Source organism: Aptenodytes patagonicus, chromosome 23 (assembly GCF_965638725.1).
Source record: "Aptenodytes patagonicus chromosome 23, bAptPat1.pri.cur, whole genome shotgun sequence".
In the NCBI taxonomy this organism is placed as follows: Eukaryota; Metazoa; Chordata; class Aves; order Sphenisciformes; family Spheniscidae; genus Aptenodytes; species Aptenodytes patagonicus.
The window spans coordinates 6,684,466-6,704,295 of NC_134971.1; positions in this window are offsets into that span (position 1 = coordinate 6,684,466).

Sequence of the window (19,830 nt, forward strand, 5' to 3'; positions counted from 1 at the left end):
CAGAAGGAAACGAGGAACCAGCTTAGAGTTGAAGTTTTTTCCTTTGGGGGGGGGGGGGAAGACCATGATATGAAAGTGGAGCATTTTGAAGTGCTCCGGATTGATCCTTTTTCAAAATTTGAGTCTTTTTCTATTTCAATGGCTTTAAAAAAGCTATAGCTAGTGGCTTTATGAGCAAAACATTGCTTTATCAACAAGGATTTCTGCTTGAAAAAGGAAGCTTTTGGTGAAAAACAGAAAAGGGCTGTTAACATTGAGCATTATTATTTCTAAAAAGGACATTTTCTCTTTTTTTTTTTCAGTTAAATTGCTCGATAGTTCTCAAATGCAACATACTTCGATTATCCCAAACTCTCAGCCTTCCTGTACCAAGTGGGATGTCTAGAGCATAAATGGTCATGGGCCATTTGCCTCAGCAAATGCCCACGTGGGTAAGCAAAGGTTTTCCACTCATTAATCCACCCCAAAGTCCCTCTGCACGGCGGGGGATTTACTGTAACCTGGGTAGAATGCCACAAAGGGGTTTGCAGGATTTGGGATGTGCCACTCAACGCTGGACTTTCACCCTCGGCATTCCGGGCACCGGTCAGGTTCCGCGAGGGTTTTGCTTGGCTCGCTGCATCCGAAACCTCAAGTATCGCCAAAGCCGTGTATCAGCTAGGTTGGTCACCCCATCTTTCTGCAATAGAAACATTGCTCAGAGCCATTTGCATCTACCCATCCAAGACCAGCAGGAAAATAAACACAGGATTTGCAAAAGCACCCAAATTTCCCCTTTTTGAACACTGCGTCACGCTCCTGAATATGGCTTTAAAATCTGACCCTTGCCATACGTCTTGCAAATCACTTTTTCTCTAGCAGGCTGCCCCTCCTGCCACTGCCCAGGGGGGCAAACAAAACCAGGGGGGAAGCCCGCAACGAACACGGGCATCGAAGCCACAAGGAAGGGCAGAATCAGGTCCCCCAAGTCTAATCTTTCATGACTCGCTGGTACATTTTAGCAGGTGATGAATCCGGGGGCAGATAATTCTGCTTGCTGGTTAATTAATCCAGCGTTACAAGAGCAACGAGAGTCTAATGACCATTCTTAATCCCCCTGCAATAACATCGCATACCGCGTTTCAAGGCGGGCCACCTGTTGGGGTGCAACCGGGGTATTTAGGGTCGCACTGGCTACTGGTTATGAGTGCCATATCCACTGCTGATATTTTATTAGCCATAATTTGATATGTTATCCGCCTAGTACACTCGATCTAAGCCTGAAATATTGTTTTACAACATTAATTAAAAGCATTGACACTGAATGCTTGGTTCACATGCTCCAATGTGATTTACAGGTTGCATTTAATTACCTGACAACCGTGATTTACCACATCTACCTGGTAGGTACCATGTGTATTTAAATCAATTAGTGTTTGGTGGCTTTAGTGTGTCTTACTGGGGAAGGAGGGAGAGTTTCTCGTGAACAATTAAACTCCAGACACGCACACAAAAAAAGAGAAGGCAGATATTTCAGGCAAACTGCAAACAAGATAATGTGACCTGGGCAGAGTCACACAACAGCTGTTTGTAGAGCATTGCTTTATTAAGGATCCTAGTGACTTTTCGTGGAAGGTTTAACTAATTAGTTGAGCAGGCCCTCAATAAACTAGACACTAAGTTATGTTTAGCTTTAATTACGCAGTAGTCCTGTCAGCCCATTCAGTTGCTGGAAGTCAGAGATGTGCTTTAGTGTTTTGCTGAATTAGGGTCAATACAAATACACATCTCTTGTAAGCATCTAGGAAGCTGCACTGATATTAATTTAGTGAACTCGGTGGTTCAGAAACATTTGCAGCTGGAGAAAAAATATCCAGAAAAATAATGAGGACAAGTAAGAGGAGGAAAGAAAACAGCTGGAGACTCGACCTAGAAGGGGCACTGCGACAGGCACCTCCTTTCGTTCCTCCTATTCACTTTAACAGGATAACATGCACATTTGGTTTGAGGGGCAGCTCGTTCTGGCACTGTGTCCTGGTGCAGTAAGATTTCCTGCTCCAGGGAGGGAAGGCTATTGCAGAGGGCCCTCAAGGATGGAGAATTTTGCCAGATGTCCTCTTACCAGCTTTGTCCCATCACACCCCCTCTTCTGCATCATAACAGCCTCCTTGTCCCTCTCCTTCCCTTTTCCCACCTTGTCCCACCACAGGCTCCATGTTCTCCCAGTCACTTTCTCTCCCCATCACTGCTGCCTGCTCCTCTTACCATCTCCAGTCCAGCCCTCTTCTTCCACCACGGTAATTTTAAATGCAGAGCTCTCTCTCTCCCACCCCAAACCCCAACTACTCTTCCCAGCCCAGCCCCCTCCATCTCATACCCTATCTGCAATTTGCTCCTTCTAATTTGCACCCACCTCTTTCCTTCCCTGGAAACCTCAGGAGCTCCTCGGAGCAAGTGGGTCGCAGCCAGCTTCATAACTCTCTCCTTTCCACCCCCAGCCATAGGGATACCCTGGATCCTTCTCTTTTTCAGAGGTGTGATGTCCTAAATCCAGCCAGGACAGAAGTACTGGGTTCCCCTTACCACTGCAGATACACCTCCTCTTCCTGGTCACTCCTCCACCTACTGTCTCCAAAGGACCCCCTTGTGCTGTACTACCCTGTTCCCTCCTCCAGCACAAAATCCCAGAACATCTCACATTTCTTCTCATTTTCCTTTCTTCAGACCCAAATCTCTCCCAGTTTGCCCTACACCAGATGACCTTCCCAGCAGTTCCTCCCCTTCCCTTCCCCTTCAGCTGCTCTCAGGCTCACACTTACCTCCTCTCCTTGATTTTCTTTTTTTTCCCCCCAATTATTTCCCCCATCAGCACAAGCACGCCCTAATTTATACCGCTTGCCCTTTCCAGCTCCCACCCATCCCCAGTTGCTTCTCGTCAAAAAACTCATCAAATATGCTTTTGGCAATTGCTGCCCCAGCTCCTCTTCTCCCCTCCTCTGTCCAGTTTGTCTTCAGCCGTTTGCCCTCCTTCTCCTTACACAGAGTATTTCAATCCCATTAAATCAACATTTCTCAGAACAAAGAGGGCCAGTATTCAGGTGGAAAATTTCTTTAAAAAATAAATGTCTTCTACCCTTGAGATGAATACACATTACAGAATTGTTTCCCAGCTGCTCTGTTTATGTAACCTTGAAGCTATTTTGTACAATCCTTTAGTTTTGACAGCTTAAGATTTGTTATGAACTAATATTTTAAAATCAAAACAACTCAGAGGTACAAGAGATTGTTCAAGATCGCCCAGACAATCTGTGCAGGGAGTAACACTGAGAAGCAAAACTTTTTTTTAAAGGAAAGGCTTTTCCTGGGTTACCTTGTCTTCAACTCAGGAGACGTTTGAGTAAAGTAAACCCACTCCCTTTCCAATTTGATGGCCTTTAGGAAGTTGAAAATATACACATGGATACACACTTATTGTCTTTCTACCTGGCATTTCTATGTGAATAAAGGGCTTTCAGCCAAAACCAACCAGATAAAATCTTTCAGGAACTTTTACAATGTCACATACTTGTGCAAATTGCCAGCGTGTTTATAGCAACAGGCACCACAACAGACCTCGATGCTTTCAATTAGGCCAGGCAGATCAAGCCTCCTCCGTCTGTTTATGTGCGCGTATTTGCATGTGGCATCGTGCTGCGAGAGATTACCCCGCCAAAGCGCGTAGGTGCTCGGGAGGGGTGGGGAAATCACTGCTCTCCACTGACCCTCCTGCCCTTAGACCCCGAATGGACCATGGACACGTCTGCAGGAACCCACCGGTCCGTGCAAGGGGATGGAGCCCCGCACGGTGGTCAAAACAAATCAAACATGATGATTTCGGGTCCTTTTGTAGCAAGACTCTGAGCTGCTTCACCAATTCCTGTCTATCTATATGAAGGAGATTAAACAATACTTAATCACCTCGCTGAAGGTGCTGTGAACTGCCAAAGACCTGGAAATCCTGGAGTGTTAAGATCCAGCGTGAGAAGGAAATATTATTATGCATGACGGTGTGTAACCATCTTGGTGAGAAGTTGCCTAACGCTGGATATGGAGAAATTACCTTCCAAGTTGCGTTAAGGTGAAGGGGAAAAAGGCATTCTTGTTCTGGAACGCAAATGTTCTTACCAAAATAATTACCCCAGAATAGCTAATCTGATAAATATCCAAAAGCAGAGACTTCTGTGTACTGGAAGGAAGGAGTTTCGTGATTTTTAGGGATTGTTTCTAGGCATGTTGTTGGCTGTTTTGCCAGACAGTGCCTAAAATGGTGGGCTTCCATCTACCTGGGCCAGACAGAAATATCAATAACATCTGTGAGGATAAGATGGAAGTGATTAATTTGAGTTCTCATTCACAGAAAAATGGGCTGGAAGGATAAGGCCAAGACATCTTTAACCATAAAAACCTTCCCACCAACAGTGGGATTTTTAACCAGTATATTGATTTCTTCGAGGAATAAATTACCTGCTTTAATGTTCCTGTTTCTCAATGGAAATTATTTTCCAAGAAGCTGAGCAGAGTCTATTTTCTTCTCAATGGACAAGTCCTTTCCCCTTTGCACCTTTCAGCAAAGCAGGAGGTGCAACCTTCACCGGCCGGGGGTGAGCACTGCAGATGCAGATGTCTATTGACAGGTAAAATGAGTCTCCGGGCAGTGCAGGGTGACGGAGAGCTCAACGCCACGCTTTAAAATGAGACGGGAAAGTGTCCAGACTGCTGCACAGGGGAGCCTGGGAAAGACGAGCATGATTTATTGCGCTAAATCACACAAATAAAAATAAGTAAGTGACTCAAGCATGTGCTTGCCTTAGCAGGGGTCAGCGCAGCAGCGAGACACATCCCTCTTCCCACCTGGTGGAAAACCGCCCCGGGGGATCCTCCCAGGATCCAGTTACTGATCTGGGGAACATCACTTAAGCCAATGTATTTCATTTCCAGTCCCTTGGGATTCCAGATGAACAATCAAAGGGGTGAAAAGGGAAGCTCCACCCAAGTTTGTATTTCACAGGATAAGAGGCGCGTTATCAAGTGACAGCGAAGCGAGCCCGAGGCGCAGCGAGTGCCAATAGGGTGCTTATGTAGCCCTGACTTTTGATTAATTACCGCGATACAGTTTTGTATCTCTCTCCAGCAGTCATTGAATTAACCGCACGCACTGGGCAGAGGAGATGCTCCTGGCCGAGAGGGAAGGTGGCAAAGAGCCCCCGCTCCCAGCCTGCAAACTCCTCTCTTGCTGAAAAGCCCTTTGCAAATAGAGATAATTTTTGAAGGGCTATGTTAAATGGGTTTTAAACAATAATTAAGGGGGGACGGGCTATGTACACGCAGCTCAGCCAGAACTGCCATTAAAAGAAGAAGAAATGATTCACTCCATCACCTTTTGAAGTGACACTGTCTCATTGTGGGAGGATAGGAGAAAGTACCAACTGCCCACTCGCCAAACCCCGCTCTCCTTACTCAGAAGAAATTTTTATATTGCCACCCACACACATTCAAAAACCCATGACTCATCTCCACGGATAATGAGATCAGCTTTAAAGCGACGAGATTTTGAATACAATAAAGGTTGCCTCCTAAGTTCTTCGCTCGTAGAAGGCACTTCTTCCAGCTTTTCCCACCTACTCCACGAGGTGAAAATGTCCCGATTTATTTCCATCTCCACCTCTCCCGGGAACAGAGGCTCTCAGGGGATCCCATGACTCCTAAAGCCAGGGTTTTTTGGACAAACATCACCTATCCTTGACCCACAGCACAAAAATCACAGAGGCTGGCAAAGCCCTCGCATTGGTGGGAGCGCTGCCTGAGAGGGAACCGAGAGGTCTGGCCTGTGATCAGCTCCATCTCGAGATGTTTCACTCATTCCTGGCTCTCCTCCTGCTGCTCCGTTCCCAGCTCAAACCTGGTGATGGAAGACAGAGAGAGGATTTAACACCTGAATACATCTCCTATCCTCTGCAGCTGCCGTTGCAGGGCAGGACCGGGCTATGAATCACAGACCCCTCTGGATTTCGGACAAGAAAATCATTCCCAGAGGGATTTTGAGGCTCAGCTTCAAGTTCAAGGTCTCTTAACCACTCTGTGGTTGGGTTGTGGTTTTTTTTTTTTACATTACCCCTTTCGGCTCAGAGTTCCAATTACTCCTTTTCATTCCCTTTTTCTTTAATGATTTGGAAATATTTGAGTGACAGATCTTTTATTAAAACATTGTTATCAGAAAGCATCCAAGAACAGGCAGGGCTAGTGCTCCACTCAGGGTTTCCATGCCTCAGGGAGAGTGAAGCTCTTCTGGCTCTCGCTGGCCTCCGATGAGCAGAGGTTTGGTATGCAGGCTTGGGTAAAGGAGACAGAAGAACGTGATTGTCCCAAAAGGTTGGTATGAAAATGAATGTCCATCACACCAGAGAGGTAAGCGGTGAGGCAAAGGAGACACCCTTCGAGAGCTTCTTCCCATCCCAATCCTGGCAGGAGAGCCATGATCAAGAAGGACGTGCCGTGGGCAGCTGATGCCGTTATTCGCCTTGTTCCTTGACTGCTCGTTGACCATCCACATGGCAAAGAGAGCTGAGCACGGGCTGTGTCCTCTCCTCTTGCACTAATGCTTGAGGCACCCAAGCTAAACCCAGTGGTGGTCATGTCTTAGACCCTTCCTGTGGAGCACAGCTTTGCCTACATCATTTTTTCTTGCTTCACCTTCTCTCCTCCCGTGAGCTTGTGTCTGCTTTTCCCACTGAGACTGCAAGTTCCCCGGGACAAGGAGCCTGTAACGATCCATCACTTGCTGGTACAACAGTTAGTGCCGTGATCACATCTTCTGACATGGGCAATGGACATAAAGGTCTATGGATTATATTCTGTGGGAGGTCAAATTAATTGCTCACGGATTTGATGGAAAATGAGGCTTTACCCATCCATCCTTTTTTTTCCCCCACTAAGTGCATATTTTTTCCATTTTTCTTTAAAGATCATTCTAAAATGAGTTGGAGTATTGGGAAGTATTGCCAGAACCTGACATATTTCTGTTTAAAAGACCCTCACCAGGAGTTGCTACTGGGTTGCTGTGTCTCTTTTCAAAGCTCTCCCATCTTCCACGGCACATTCTGGCAGCAATTTCCAAGGAACTGAGCAAGAAAAGTTCAGCCGCTGTCCCCAGCTTGCCTCGCCCAGGGGATTTTGAGTTTTGGGATGGTGGGATCGAGTGCCAAACACCAACTGCTCTTTGTCAGAGCACACACTCAACACGGCGCTGCTTTCCAGTCCTCCCAGGCTGAGGTGGTTTCTGCCCAGCTAAGTCAACATCACACCCAACGGTTGTGGAAGAAAAAAAAAGCCCAATTTGCTCTCTTTTGCCTATCCATGAAGCAATTCCAATTATTTAATGGACTAAACAAGCCTGAAAGCCACAAGAAGCACCTGCAGTGAGAGGAAACGAGTATTTCACAGCTGCATGCATTTGGCAGGTCACTGGCAGGTTTTGGCACGGAAGGGCATCACCGGCATCCGGGGCTTGGCTGCGCCGTCCCTCTGCTGCTCCCGAGAGGGAGGAGATTGGGAGGGGGGAATTTCTGATTTTCTAATTATGCTTGCTGAAAATTTCACTCTTACTGAAATGGGATGGGTGTTGAGCAGGTTTGCTCAAGGCACGGGGCTAAGCCCCTTTTCCTAGAGGCCACCTATCTTTCAGGAGATGAGGTTTTTGGGAAGCCAACATGCATCTTCACTGATGAAAGATATGAGCAGAAAAATTCCACCTGACGTGCAGGGACAGACCTCGCCGATGGCCTGGGGCTACGCACACCCCCGTCACCATGCCAGGGGGTGCCAAGCATTAGCACGGCTCCATCCCGCTTACATGCTCCCAAATGCATGTTCTCAAATCCTTTTTTCCAAAACAAAAATTATTATCAGGGCTTTCGCCTCCGTTGTTTTGTTTGGCTGGGTCACCTCTGTTTGTTGTTTATCGCCATGCTCGTCTCTGCTCCCGAGCTGTTGGAGATGGGCTATGCCAGCGGCGAGGTGTGGGACGGGGGAGAAGGGTTTGGACATGCAGGATGCGACACTGCCTGCTCGAGGCTCCGCTTGCGACCCGAAACGGTGGGAAAAATTCAGCCAAAACTTCATTTTGACAGAGGACTTGGTTTCCCGTGCAGCCCCAGCAACTGTTGCATTATTATCATTATCATTATCATTATTATTATTATCATTATTTTGTACTGCAATACCCAGCCACAAATGCATTAGGATTTTGCTTCTGCCTCACCTTGTTTTTCCAACAGAAAAACATGTATTCACTTTTGAGGGGAATTCATGAACTAAACAAGCAATGGGGTAAAAACTACCTAAAACTTTCGGAGCGGGGTGAAGCAAGCTGGATGGGAAGGAGCCCGGGAAGGGGCTGGGAGCAAGGCGGTAGCGAAAGTGCTCAGGCTGGAGGCTTTGAACCCAAGCAAGAGACATTAGGGGAGAAATACAAATAGAGAGGGGCAGAAAACAAATGAGAAGAACCTTTCCTGCACCCCTGCTCACCCATAAAACTGGAGGAGCAAAGCAATGTGCGCCACGTGTGCCAAGGGAAAGGGGAGGAGAGGAAAATCGACAGCATCACCAGCTCGGTGAGATCTTCAGGAAAAAAACAAATGACCTTTTGTGCTGTCTGGGGAGAGACTTTTCCATCATCTTTATGGATTTCCACCTTCGGCAATAGTTAAATAGCCTTGCATATCTGCCATCAAGACACTAACAGCCACGCCGTAAATCTTAACCCTAAACTATCATTATTCGCCAGAGAAAATGAATGGTTTGCTCCACACATGAAAAAAGAGCACAGCTTCTGAAAGAGGAGACCCCTCTCGGGCTGGGCATCCTCCCCGGCTGCATTTCGGGCTCGCTCCTACTTGTTGGTGGGATGAGGGCTTCTTGTGGCTTCAGCTTTCAGAAACATCCATGAAAATGTACTGTTTTCTATTTTTTGAAACCGATATTATCTTGATATTATCTGTTGCTTGAAAGAGTCACTCAGGTTGGGAAACGATGCTATGCGGTCAGGTCTCAGTCGCTCATCTGCAAAATGGGCTTAGATCAACTCACCTGGAAAAAACATTAAAGATTATTGGGGTCCCAGAAATGATAATAATTGGGGTTAAAGCTCAGAAAAAGTGTCCAGAGCTTGTTTTTCCTGCCTCCTGTCCCCCACGAAGGGGACACAGCCCAGGTACGGGCTGGAGCCAGCCCCTCGTGTTGGCCCTGGGGCAGCTGCAGTGCGATTTAATTCCTCCCCTCTCATTACCTCTTCCTTAGCCGGGGTGCCTGCGAGCCCTAAGGGAGAGCAGGGGATGAGGGGAAACATTAGTTTCTTAACAAATTCTTGTGTCATGTTTTTGACAGCACCTTTAAGCGCTGAGTGACACTCAGGAATGGTGTGGCTTAACCTCAAGAGTTCAAGCGAGGGAGCATTTCCCCTGCCAAGGAGCAGCAGTAATCGCTGGAGAAGAAATCCGTTCCAGCCCTCCCTGCCAGCAGCCACCGATCGCTTTTAATCCACATGGCAGGGACACGGCCGAGGAGCCCTGCTCACTCCAGGCTCTGCCATTATGCGAGTGGTAACAGCTGGGTACGATTGCACTTTGCAAGAGCGTTACGATATTTGTGAATAAAGGGGATATAACACATCATGCAAAATTACCACCTTTCAGCAGAGGTGGCGTGACTGACCTTATACACGCTCTTAATCTACCGCAAATGGAAAATAAAAGGGGCTAACGCAAAGCACGGGCAAGGTGAGCACAAGCGGAGCGAATTTCGGCAGCATCTGCATTCCCGTGGGATGCAGGCTGCGCACGAAGGGCGCCTGGCTCGCTGCGCTGGCCCAGCGGGTGAGGAGTTGGATGCGGAGGCTTTCCCGCAGCACTTCCTTTCCACACTTATTATCTGGAGACCAATAAAAAGCCATGGTCTGAAATCCCAGGGATTAAAGGTTTAACCTGACCAAGAAGAAGAAGCCTGGAGAGCATTAATTAATGTTTATATGTGGTTTCTACCTTCTCTTCCCTTTTTCTTCACCCTTTGTCTCCTTCAAAAGATAATAGGTGGGAACAGCTTCTTCTGCCAATGCCAGGCTTCACTGGCTAAGACTCTTCTTTCTCCTCTCTAAAACGTATGTAACAATTTAATGCACGGGCTCGTGATTCATGTGGCTTTCCCAGTGTTTATCTGCAGTTAAGGCTCCCATTGTTCCCCAGCGCTGGCCTTTTCCTGGGGGTTATATTCTCCACGCGATGATCCCCAGCCCAGTCCTGCAGCCCTCGCCTGGGAAACACTCGGCATTGCTGCCTCCACCGCCGGAGCACGCGCTTCTCCTCCCTCTTCTCCAAAACGGAGAGGTAAATAACTTCCCATCAGTGTGACATTAAGAGCAGACACCGCTGCAAGTTCCCACCCTCGCTGACTTCTCAGTAGCTGGTGTGTGTAATCCTGACCTTCCTTTCTAACTTCTTTGGGTCAAAGCTATTCCTTGTTCATGGGATGAGCCTCTGGCATGGAGGACAGAAGATGAAATACCTAAATCCCCAGCCAGATACTCAGAGGGTATAAATGGCTCCCCGCTGATTTATGTCAGCTGAAAATATGACTCGACTGTGTCTCTAGGTTTCTATATAGCATTGCACTATGCTGCACTTGAACCCAGTAATTTTAGCTAAGCAAAAATTTCAAGCTACTGCAACAGGTGAAAAGAATGAGGGGCTGTTCTCTCCTCCTGCCTCAACAGAATACGTATCGCCACCTCCTTTAAAAAAAAAAAAAAAGAAAACAAAAAAAACCCAGAAAGAAATCCCCCATCAGCTATTTGTCAAAGTTCCTGAAGTATTTTATGCTGTATTATACTTCTATTTTTCGTGCTCAGCCAGCAGAGAGGATGCATTGCATGGACAACGCTGCATACAGGGGAGGGCAGGATGGCAGTGGCCGGGGTGCAGCATCCCTGCAATTCCTCACACAGAGATGCCTTTGCGTTGGAAGGAAGAGACTTACACTCGGACACAACATTCATGTTTGCATGAAGAAACTTCAAAAAACCTTCGGTATTTCAGTTGCAAACTCCAGGCCTTGGAAGCTGGGAATGCTGGAAATCGGGCGTTGCAAGAAATGGTAAATTAACCTCTGTTTTTTCAGGAAACACCTGTAGAAGTAGACTGGGTGAGATATGAAAACCTATGCAATAACAGATGCCCTCTTCTCCGCATTTTCCATCATTCCAGCCTACCCTACCTACAGATGTCTGTCCCTCCCCTCTTTTCCTCCTGTCATTCATCTGCTTCCCCGAAGCCCGTTTGGAGATGCCTGCTGACGGGGACGGGAGGCTAAAGCTGAGAGGAGAAAGCCAGGTGCTGGGCTTCTGGCAAGGCAGAGCCTGCAGCTCCATGCCATCCGTTCCTCACCCGCTATAGATTCATGTACGATGACACCACGTCATGGGCCCTAACTGCTCCTCGCTTGTAATTTTTGCATTCTGCTCCCTCTATTTATAAAGCAGGATTGCCAGGCGAGGCACGCCGGGTAAACGCACGACGCCAAAGCAGGATTAAGCCTAACTGCATCGCAGCAATTCCAGGCGCTGCCAAGCGAGCACTTCAGCGTGAAAGAGCAAGCGTGGTACCCCCCTGCCGCACGCAGCCGGAGGCTTGGTACCGACCCGCAGACACAGCAGAGAGCATCCATCAGCTCCGGGGGGTTTATTCAGTCCTTGTCCTAAAGAGTCGCGGTGATCCCAACAGCGCCAGGCTGGGAGGTAATATAACACGGTGAGGGGGGACCAGTGTGATCCCCCCTTTTCATCTCCCTTATAACACAGGCGCAGAATTAATTTTAACTAGAGGAAGTTTCTTAAGAAGAGAAATTTACTCTGGATATCAATATTTCCAGTAATGGAAAATCCACCATAACCTAGGCACACTGCTCGATGATCAATTAGCCTCGCTGTTAAAACATCTCTCCCGCCGTCTCCATCATCCATTCTGTCCATTAGGGAAAATCCAGTAGATTTAAAAATGAGATGCATGTCATTTCAACTTCTATATCATTTTTTAATGCAGAAAAAAAAAGTATAATGCTAATTAAAAAAAAAACCTTCCCCAAAAGGTATTATTTTCCAGAAGCTACAATTACAGCTCTTTTGCTTCTGACTCTAGACCAAGAGCTAATGAACTCGTTGACAATATAACTAGCATGCAAGGAAAGGGACTTGGCACAGCAAGAAGCCGAGCCCTATGAATAGAAGGTTTCGTACAGCCTCAGCCACGTTAATGCTGTCTCCATTCAAAAACATTGTGCCTGAGCACGGGGGAATATTTCCACGTTTGCCAAATGGAATAACCGTAACAGCGAGTTATTATTACTCCATTAAGCAACCGCAGATATTTCTCTCCTCTTTCCCCAAGTTAAAAAACAAAGGCTGAACAGAACATAACTATTCACAGCCTGTTTAGCAAGACCACCTATTTTTAATGCAACATCTGTTATTAAGCCAAAGTACCCATAGCTCCTGAAAAAAAAAAAAAAAGCTGGATAAAAATAGAACTTTATTAGTTACAACCACCAGCAATTACAGCGACGATGGGCCCGATTCTGCTCCCACCTACAGACACCACAAGGGCGCAGTGCCAGGTGAGGGAGGGAAGGCAGCTCTGTGAACCCAAAGGCACGTGAGGGGTTGCCCAGGGCATGTCCACGCAGCCATCCTTGACGAGGAAGAAGCGGGTCGGCACAGAAGCGAGAAGGAAGGGCGTACTTGAGAGCTTAATGAGGCTGCAGGACTCCCTGCCACACGATGCTTCTGAAACCCGAGAGATGCTTCTGAAACCCGAGAGCCAAAGCGTAATTGATGTGGATAATAATACCTAGGGTCATTGTAGCCAGAAGTAAGAAGTATTTGGAAGGCATATACGATGTCATGCACCGGGGTTAAGCCAGCTGTTAGAGGTTAGGAAAAGGGCCATTGTGGAAGAAAGATTGCTCTGCATCTGTCTGCTACTGCTCCTTGTACCTGAGCCCTTGGTACCCAACGCTGACACAGGCTGCACAAATTCAAGTCTACTGTTTGGACACCTCTTTTTCTAAATTACTCAGTGTTCTCCACTTCCACTCTGTGTTGCGGGTCGTGTTCAGCTAAGTAGAATGAAGTAGCCAAACTTTAAGACATCCGCTTTTGCTAAAGGTACCAGGGGATCATTCATTTCCATGCAAATCAGGGTCTGGTGGCTTCAGATCTTATCCAGACGTCAGCAATCTAAACCAAGGAAACCAACTTAACCTCTATCTACAGCCGGAGGCCTCTGCAGAGAGCAATTCACCTCTGCAGGAGACAGGATAAATTGCCTCTTTCTCTCCACTGGCCATAGATGGAAAGACGACCGTGAGCTCAGACTAAACAGCAAACTTTTAGATGGTCAAAGACAGGTGAGATGAAGCCCACCCAAAGGGAGGAGTGTTTCAAGCCACTGTTGCGTAGCGTTGCCTGACAGATTCTCAAAATGACAATTTCTACCTTAATTTAAAAAAATGAAGGCAGTATAAAGTTTATTTCCTCACCTCTTAATTGCCAGTCCTGAAAGGGCTGATACCAGCCCTTTTTGCATACCATAAAAGCAACAAAAATGTGATAAGGTGATCCAACTATTAACTGAAACCGGAGGAGAGCGTTGGAGAAGGAGCCAGCAAGAGAGTGTAAATCACAGCAACTTCCACCGAGAAATCGTGACAGCATTTCTAATAAAGCCTGGTGAACTTTTAGCTCATTTGGCTTAAGAACGTGAAAGAATATGGCAATCTGGATATGGGAGTTACACTGCAGCAAACCAGTAATGGGACCTGAGATACCTGAACTGGCTCGGCCCCCAAACTAGACAGTAAAGCTGATTGGGGCTTCACTGGAGATGGGTGTGAAGATCCAGTTTCAGATATTAAGGGCTGGTGGCTTCAACCTGAACCTCTCTAAAGCTGATGAACAGCCCCACAGGAGCACATATACGATTTGCAGGCTGAGTTTATTGACTACCAGCTTTGGGGGCCTTCACAAATTCACCCCCAACAGCAAGCGCCACCACGACTGCGGGTTTTCATAATCCAGGTCCAGACCTGAATGCTACAGCTTGCTCCCATCCCTGCCCCTCACATCCTTCTGCACCTGCTGACTTTGGCTGGAATTACAGGTGACAAAATACTACCAGAAAGTCTGTTATAATATTTCCCCATGCAGCAAAAGCACAGGAATTCAGGAGAATTTACAAGAAACTCTGGCAAGATTTACACCCCGGTTCACAAGCCAAAGCCTTTCAAAGGAATTAAAATACATTTCTCATGAGCAGCTGAACTCACGTCCATGCTCTTATTGCTACCAAACAGGATCCGTGGGGTTTGCACTCTTGCCGCTCTTGCCTTTGTTATTTTGAGAAACGTGCTTCACCTCTTTGTGCCTTTAGTTTCCACATCTGTAAAATGGGCGCTTCACTTAAATTAGAAGTTTTGCATCAACTAATGTTGCTAAAAGCCTTTAAAATCATGGCCATGGAGTTGTTTTCTTGATTTCACCCTGTAGGGAGAGCAAAATTAAAGCTGATTGCTACAGAAAAGAAGCCTTTGTGTCTCATCTTCCTCCACCAGATTAAGTTTCTAAGGTATGTTAAGAAATGAGACCCCATAGGGGTTAGTGGTGTCCATTTAAATCTCTCAAATACCTACACGCATATATACCGAGTGCACGAGGATTAACTCTAAATCTGAGTGGATTAGTCAAGAAGCCTTGCACGGCAATGTGGAATTGCTGGAGAAAAATATATAAAATTGTATTTTTTGTCAATTTTACAATACAACTTGATCCCCCATGTATAATGAGCTGTAAGCCTGGCAATATCCCAGGACCAGGTGAAGAGAAAACTTTCACTTGGGAAAAAAACAGTGGAATTCACAGGGTCAGAGCATCAGAGACATGAGAGATGGGAAACCTGAGGCCACCTAGCTCCCTCACTCAACACCCGGCAGTCCCCACCGGCTGTGCTCCTGGAGCTTGTCCAGTCCTTCTTCAAATCTATAGTCACACATATATAAAAATATATATTTACACACTCCCAAGTAATTAAAGGCAACTATGAAAGGTTAGGATGTGGAGGACATGATTAAACATACAAAATAACGCGAGTGGACAACTTTGATCCGTCTTTTGAAGGCTATATACATTATAATAGTAAAAAGAGGGGAGATAATTTCCTTTCAAGGAGAACATTTAAAATAAAGCGAGCACAGTTTCCTACAGGACTTCCCTTGCTTATGTGATGTTTCAGCTGAAGGAGAACAGAGAGAACCACTTGTGATAACCTTACTGGTCTATGCCATAGAAGTTGGGTCTAACCCATAGAAGTTGCTACCACGCTCCACGGGTGGAAGAAGCGACCGAGGGAAAAGTCCGGCTCTGACATCTGGCCTGAAGAGTTTGTAACTCTGTGAACCTATTGCTAGAAGGAAGGACGCACCACTCTGCCCTTCTGCCAGGTAGGGGGCAGAAATATTAAAAGATGGTAAGATTTTTTCCAAGGTTATCAAGGGAAAAAGGTCAGAACTGCTCCCGGGCTCCCGTAACCCGGATTGCGTTTGATCCGCAAAGCTCTCCGTGCTTTTTTCCTAAAATTTTCCCTGCCTGGAACTGGTTGTCAGTGGCTGCATGACTGGTCACAGCTTATTCATAGCCTTAATTAGCAGGTGTGTGACTGCCTGTTTAGCCACATTTTTAGATCTCCGGGCTCTTGCAAGCTGTCAGAAAGAAAGGCATTATTTTAGGTAAAATACCACTGCAAAATAGAGTGACATTCAGTTTGACGCTTGAGGATAAATTAAGGATGAGGATACGTTAAAGAAAACTCTGAGCGCCTTCGTCACATTCCTATATTCAAGGAGAAACGCAGCTGAGTTTCAGTTGATCTTGGCTTCTTCATTGACCTGTAGCAGTAAATTTTCCCCCCTTTTAGTGTTTAAATACTTTGACAGTGAATGATCCCATTCATAAAGTGCCGGTGATGACAGTTCTGCAAAGCTAAATGGCACTTAACTGTGCACCTAATAAATCTGCAACAAAAATAAACAGAGAGGATGAGGAAAAAAAAAAGATTAACAATGCCAAAAAGCTAAAAAAAAAAATAAAATAAAATAAATTGCTGGCAGGTATGAAAGGATATTGTCATTAAAACTGTTTGAAATGGTATTGTGCGGGATTGCTCCCATTTCCTGCCCCTGTTTGGCTGACCTTTGAATTCTCAGAAGAAAACGGGCTTGGCTGATATCTGGGAACTCTGTATTCGGTCAGATAAATTTGTTGCAGACAGCGCAGATCCATCTCTCCGTGTCTCTGTGCAGGTGTCCGCTTCCACTGGGACCTCCTGATTTAGCAAAAGGGCATCTCCACCCTCGTGGAAAGCAAAATTTGCATTTATGAAATGGCAACCCTGCTTCCATATAGGAAAAATGAATGCAAATACTCAAGTTGTTGAAAGCAGGAGTCAGATTTGGGGCGAAATCAGGGCAGAAAAGCTGGAATTACGACAATCCGGTAAGAAACAAATCTCAGAGAGCTTATAGCTCCTGTGTTGCAAACAAGATGCTTATCACATCCCCGAACTCCAAAAGTTTCAATAAATCAATCTAGCCGAAGGTGGCACTGGAGAAATGTCCCGTATATTTAAGAACTGGAAAGAAAATTTGAAATAAGCAAACAGACTGAACGCTGACTTTAATAGCTTGGGGGGAAAAAAAAAGCAACCCTAAATGTAGAGGAGATAGAGGGAAATGGGATAACGTGGAAAGAAGTTTGCTGTGCCTAATCTCTCTCTTCAGTAAGATAACGGATTTTCTAGACAAAGGAAATGCAGTACACTAGTAATTTGTATGGACTGTATAATTCTGTATAGGGAATTAATAACTTGACTGACAAAAGTGGGGTTTTGTATGAGAGGGTACAGAGGCGGCTAGAGATCAAAGGAAAATGTCTTCGGAGGGGGACAAGTGGGCTCAAGGAAGTTTATTAACAGAGTTGTTCAGGATTCAGACTGAGACTAATTTTATGTAAGTCTTTAATTAAAACCCTGGGCAGAAAAAGCAGAGTTGAGCCATCAAAGTTTGCTGATGACAAAAAGCTGAGTCCGATTGCCATTGCCGAAAAGGATTGTACAACCTGCAGGAAAACCGGGAGACGGAGGACTGGAGCGGAGGAACGAGACGTGGGAGGAGCGAACCATGAGCGTGGTAATCAGTGAATGATTAACCCGGGTTTCTGGCTACCAAAATCAGGTGGCCCATACTGGGGCGGGGGGAAGAGATTTTAACTCCAAAATGAGCCAGATAAAGTATTTGTGCTGGAGATAGCACTGCGGTGAGACCTCCTCTGTAGCAACGTGTATAGTTTTCATCACCTACATCCAAGGAAGATAAATTCAGCCTGGAACAGAAGCAGCAAAAGGATACCAGAGTGATCAGGGGAAGGAGTTTATCTCATGAGACAAGCCTCCAAGAGCCTAGCAGGATGGAGGCTGCACGAAGATATGATCCCTGGCTATAAATACCCAGAGAGAGAAGCAGCAGAGAGGGAGAAGAACTGTTTGCGCTAGTGGAAAATGCTAGTTAAAAAAACCAAACAAACAAAACAGCAAAATGGGACATACATAAGTGTAGTTAGAAAATTGAACGCAGGACTGCGACAGGAGTTAGCTTCTGAAACAGCTTTCCAAGAGGATTAGAAGTGTACAAACCCCCTCTATTTGTTTTTAAACAGAGACGGAAATATTTATGAAAGGGAAAGTATGAACAAACATATGCAATTGCAACAACCTGGTCTTTGTTACCCAAACAGATCCTGCTAATCCCGACTTTTATCTCCTGCCATCATGTAGGATCCCATCTTGAGAAAGCACCCCCCAGCACTAACAGCGGAGAATCTTGTTGCACGGGGAAAATGTATTTGTATTGCATTTCACAAGCATCCATTTCCCCGTCTGTTGTTATTGTAACTGCGCCGAGTTTAATCAAACTAAGCTGTTAGGAAGAACAAGCAGGAAATGAAACTGATAAAAATAGGATCCTCCTAAAAGGACAGCACAGCTCTTAGAAGCACTTGGGGAACGTCACTGGTTTGGCAACGCTCCCCTGTTTACCTGCTCCAGATTTATTGTCCAAGACTAGAGCTTAGTTTCTTTGCCGACAGCAGATCTTCAAAAAGAGCTATTAGAAAAGAGTCGAAATGTAGACAGCTTTCCTTCTCTGAAAGACAAAAAATAACACCCTGCCTTTGCAATCCCGTTGCTGGATTTGCAGTAACTCCCTCCTGACTTAGGAGAGCCACTGCTGCGGGAGACCGTGCGTGACACCCTGGAAGGAGCTCTATCTTCAGAGGCAGGATTATCTGCTGCTTGAAAATCAGGATCTCTCTCGGGTGTCTTAAATTCAGACTTTGAAGACTTATCTTGGCCCTTGTCCCCGGGCCCACGTCCCACACAAACTGCACACAGTGCTGAGTAAATAAGGCTAAAATCCCACTCTCTGCTACCTCGGGCTCTCCACAAATTACTGCTTGAACAGATGGGCTCCGTACTGCGTCCAAAAGGTCAACGCGCTTGGCCTAATCCAGACCAGGGCTGGGAGCCAGGGAGCGGAGCGTTCCTCAGGAAGGGGTTCAGAGAGACCGCTCCACAGCTTTCAAACAGCTTTTACAAAGGGGAGGATCAAGTTCACGGGCTTTCGCTTATCTCCGGGTGGCAACATGGCACGAGGAGAGAGGCAGGTCCTCAGGAAGGGGAGTAACGAACCTCAGATTTAGCGCGGAAATGTCTGGCTGATGCTTCACGAATGAGTTATCCCATCTCTCCTGGCAAGAGCTTAGAACAAACGCCAAGCCATCCTCTGCTCTTTGACATCTTCATCTTACTGCTCGTGATTTTCACTGCACAAATGGATCTAATTATTACCTCAGGGGTAAATATTCACTCAGGCACACAGAGAAGAAGGCAGGCAGGTAACTCCCAGTCTGGCCTTCTAATCCCATTATCAGACACCTCCTCAGCATCATTATCCTGAATAGCACGAAATGGAACACAGGGGAAAAAATACCATTGTATTTCCAGTAATGAGAAGCATGGACAAGAGAGGAAATAATTTCTCTGAGTCATGCTCCCCACCCAAATAATAGAAATATCTCAGTGTGGAGAAGCAGATGACGTTATGGATTAGCTGCACTTAATTTTCATCATGAAAAAGTTCCTATGTGCAAATCCCAGCACAGAAAGCTAGCTCTCCCTGCTTAGGTGGCCTGGACTGCAGCTATTTGCTGTCTTCGAGGTTTGCAGGGAGCTGATGCTGTACAACCCTTGTTTGCAAGGGATCAGTCCTCTCGGACTGAAGCCGTGCTCCTCCGATCATCCCACATCAATCCAGGGATGGGCACAGCCGCAGAATAAAGGGAGCGATTGTTCTGGACGCAGAAAGCAGTTCTGATGTGGCAGCTTGCGGTTTGGGAGCAGACTCGGGCGTCTGCTGCTCGAGAGCTGGCAGCATGAGTGGGTCACGGCTCCTACCTCCGGGAATCCTAGAAGGTGCAATCCCTCAGCTGCCGAAGCCCCGAGGACCTCCTGCGGGAGCAAAGCTGACTGGGAAGGGGCAGATGCAGGAAGGTTTGGAAGAGGAGCCAGAATTACGGGTAATCCAAGCTTCCAGTAAGAAGAGGGAAATTCCCATCTTTCCTGGCAGGACCTTGGATGCCCAGAGCACCAAGGCTTGTACGTGCAC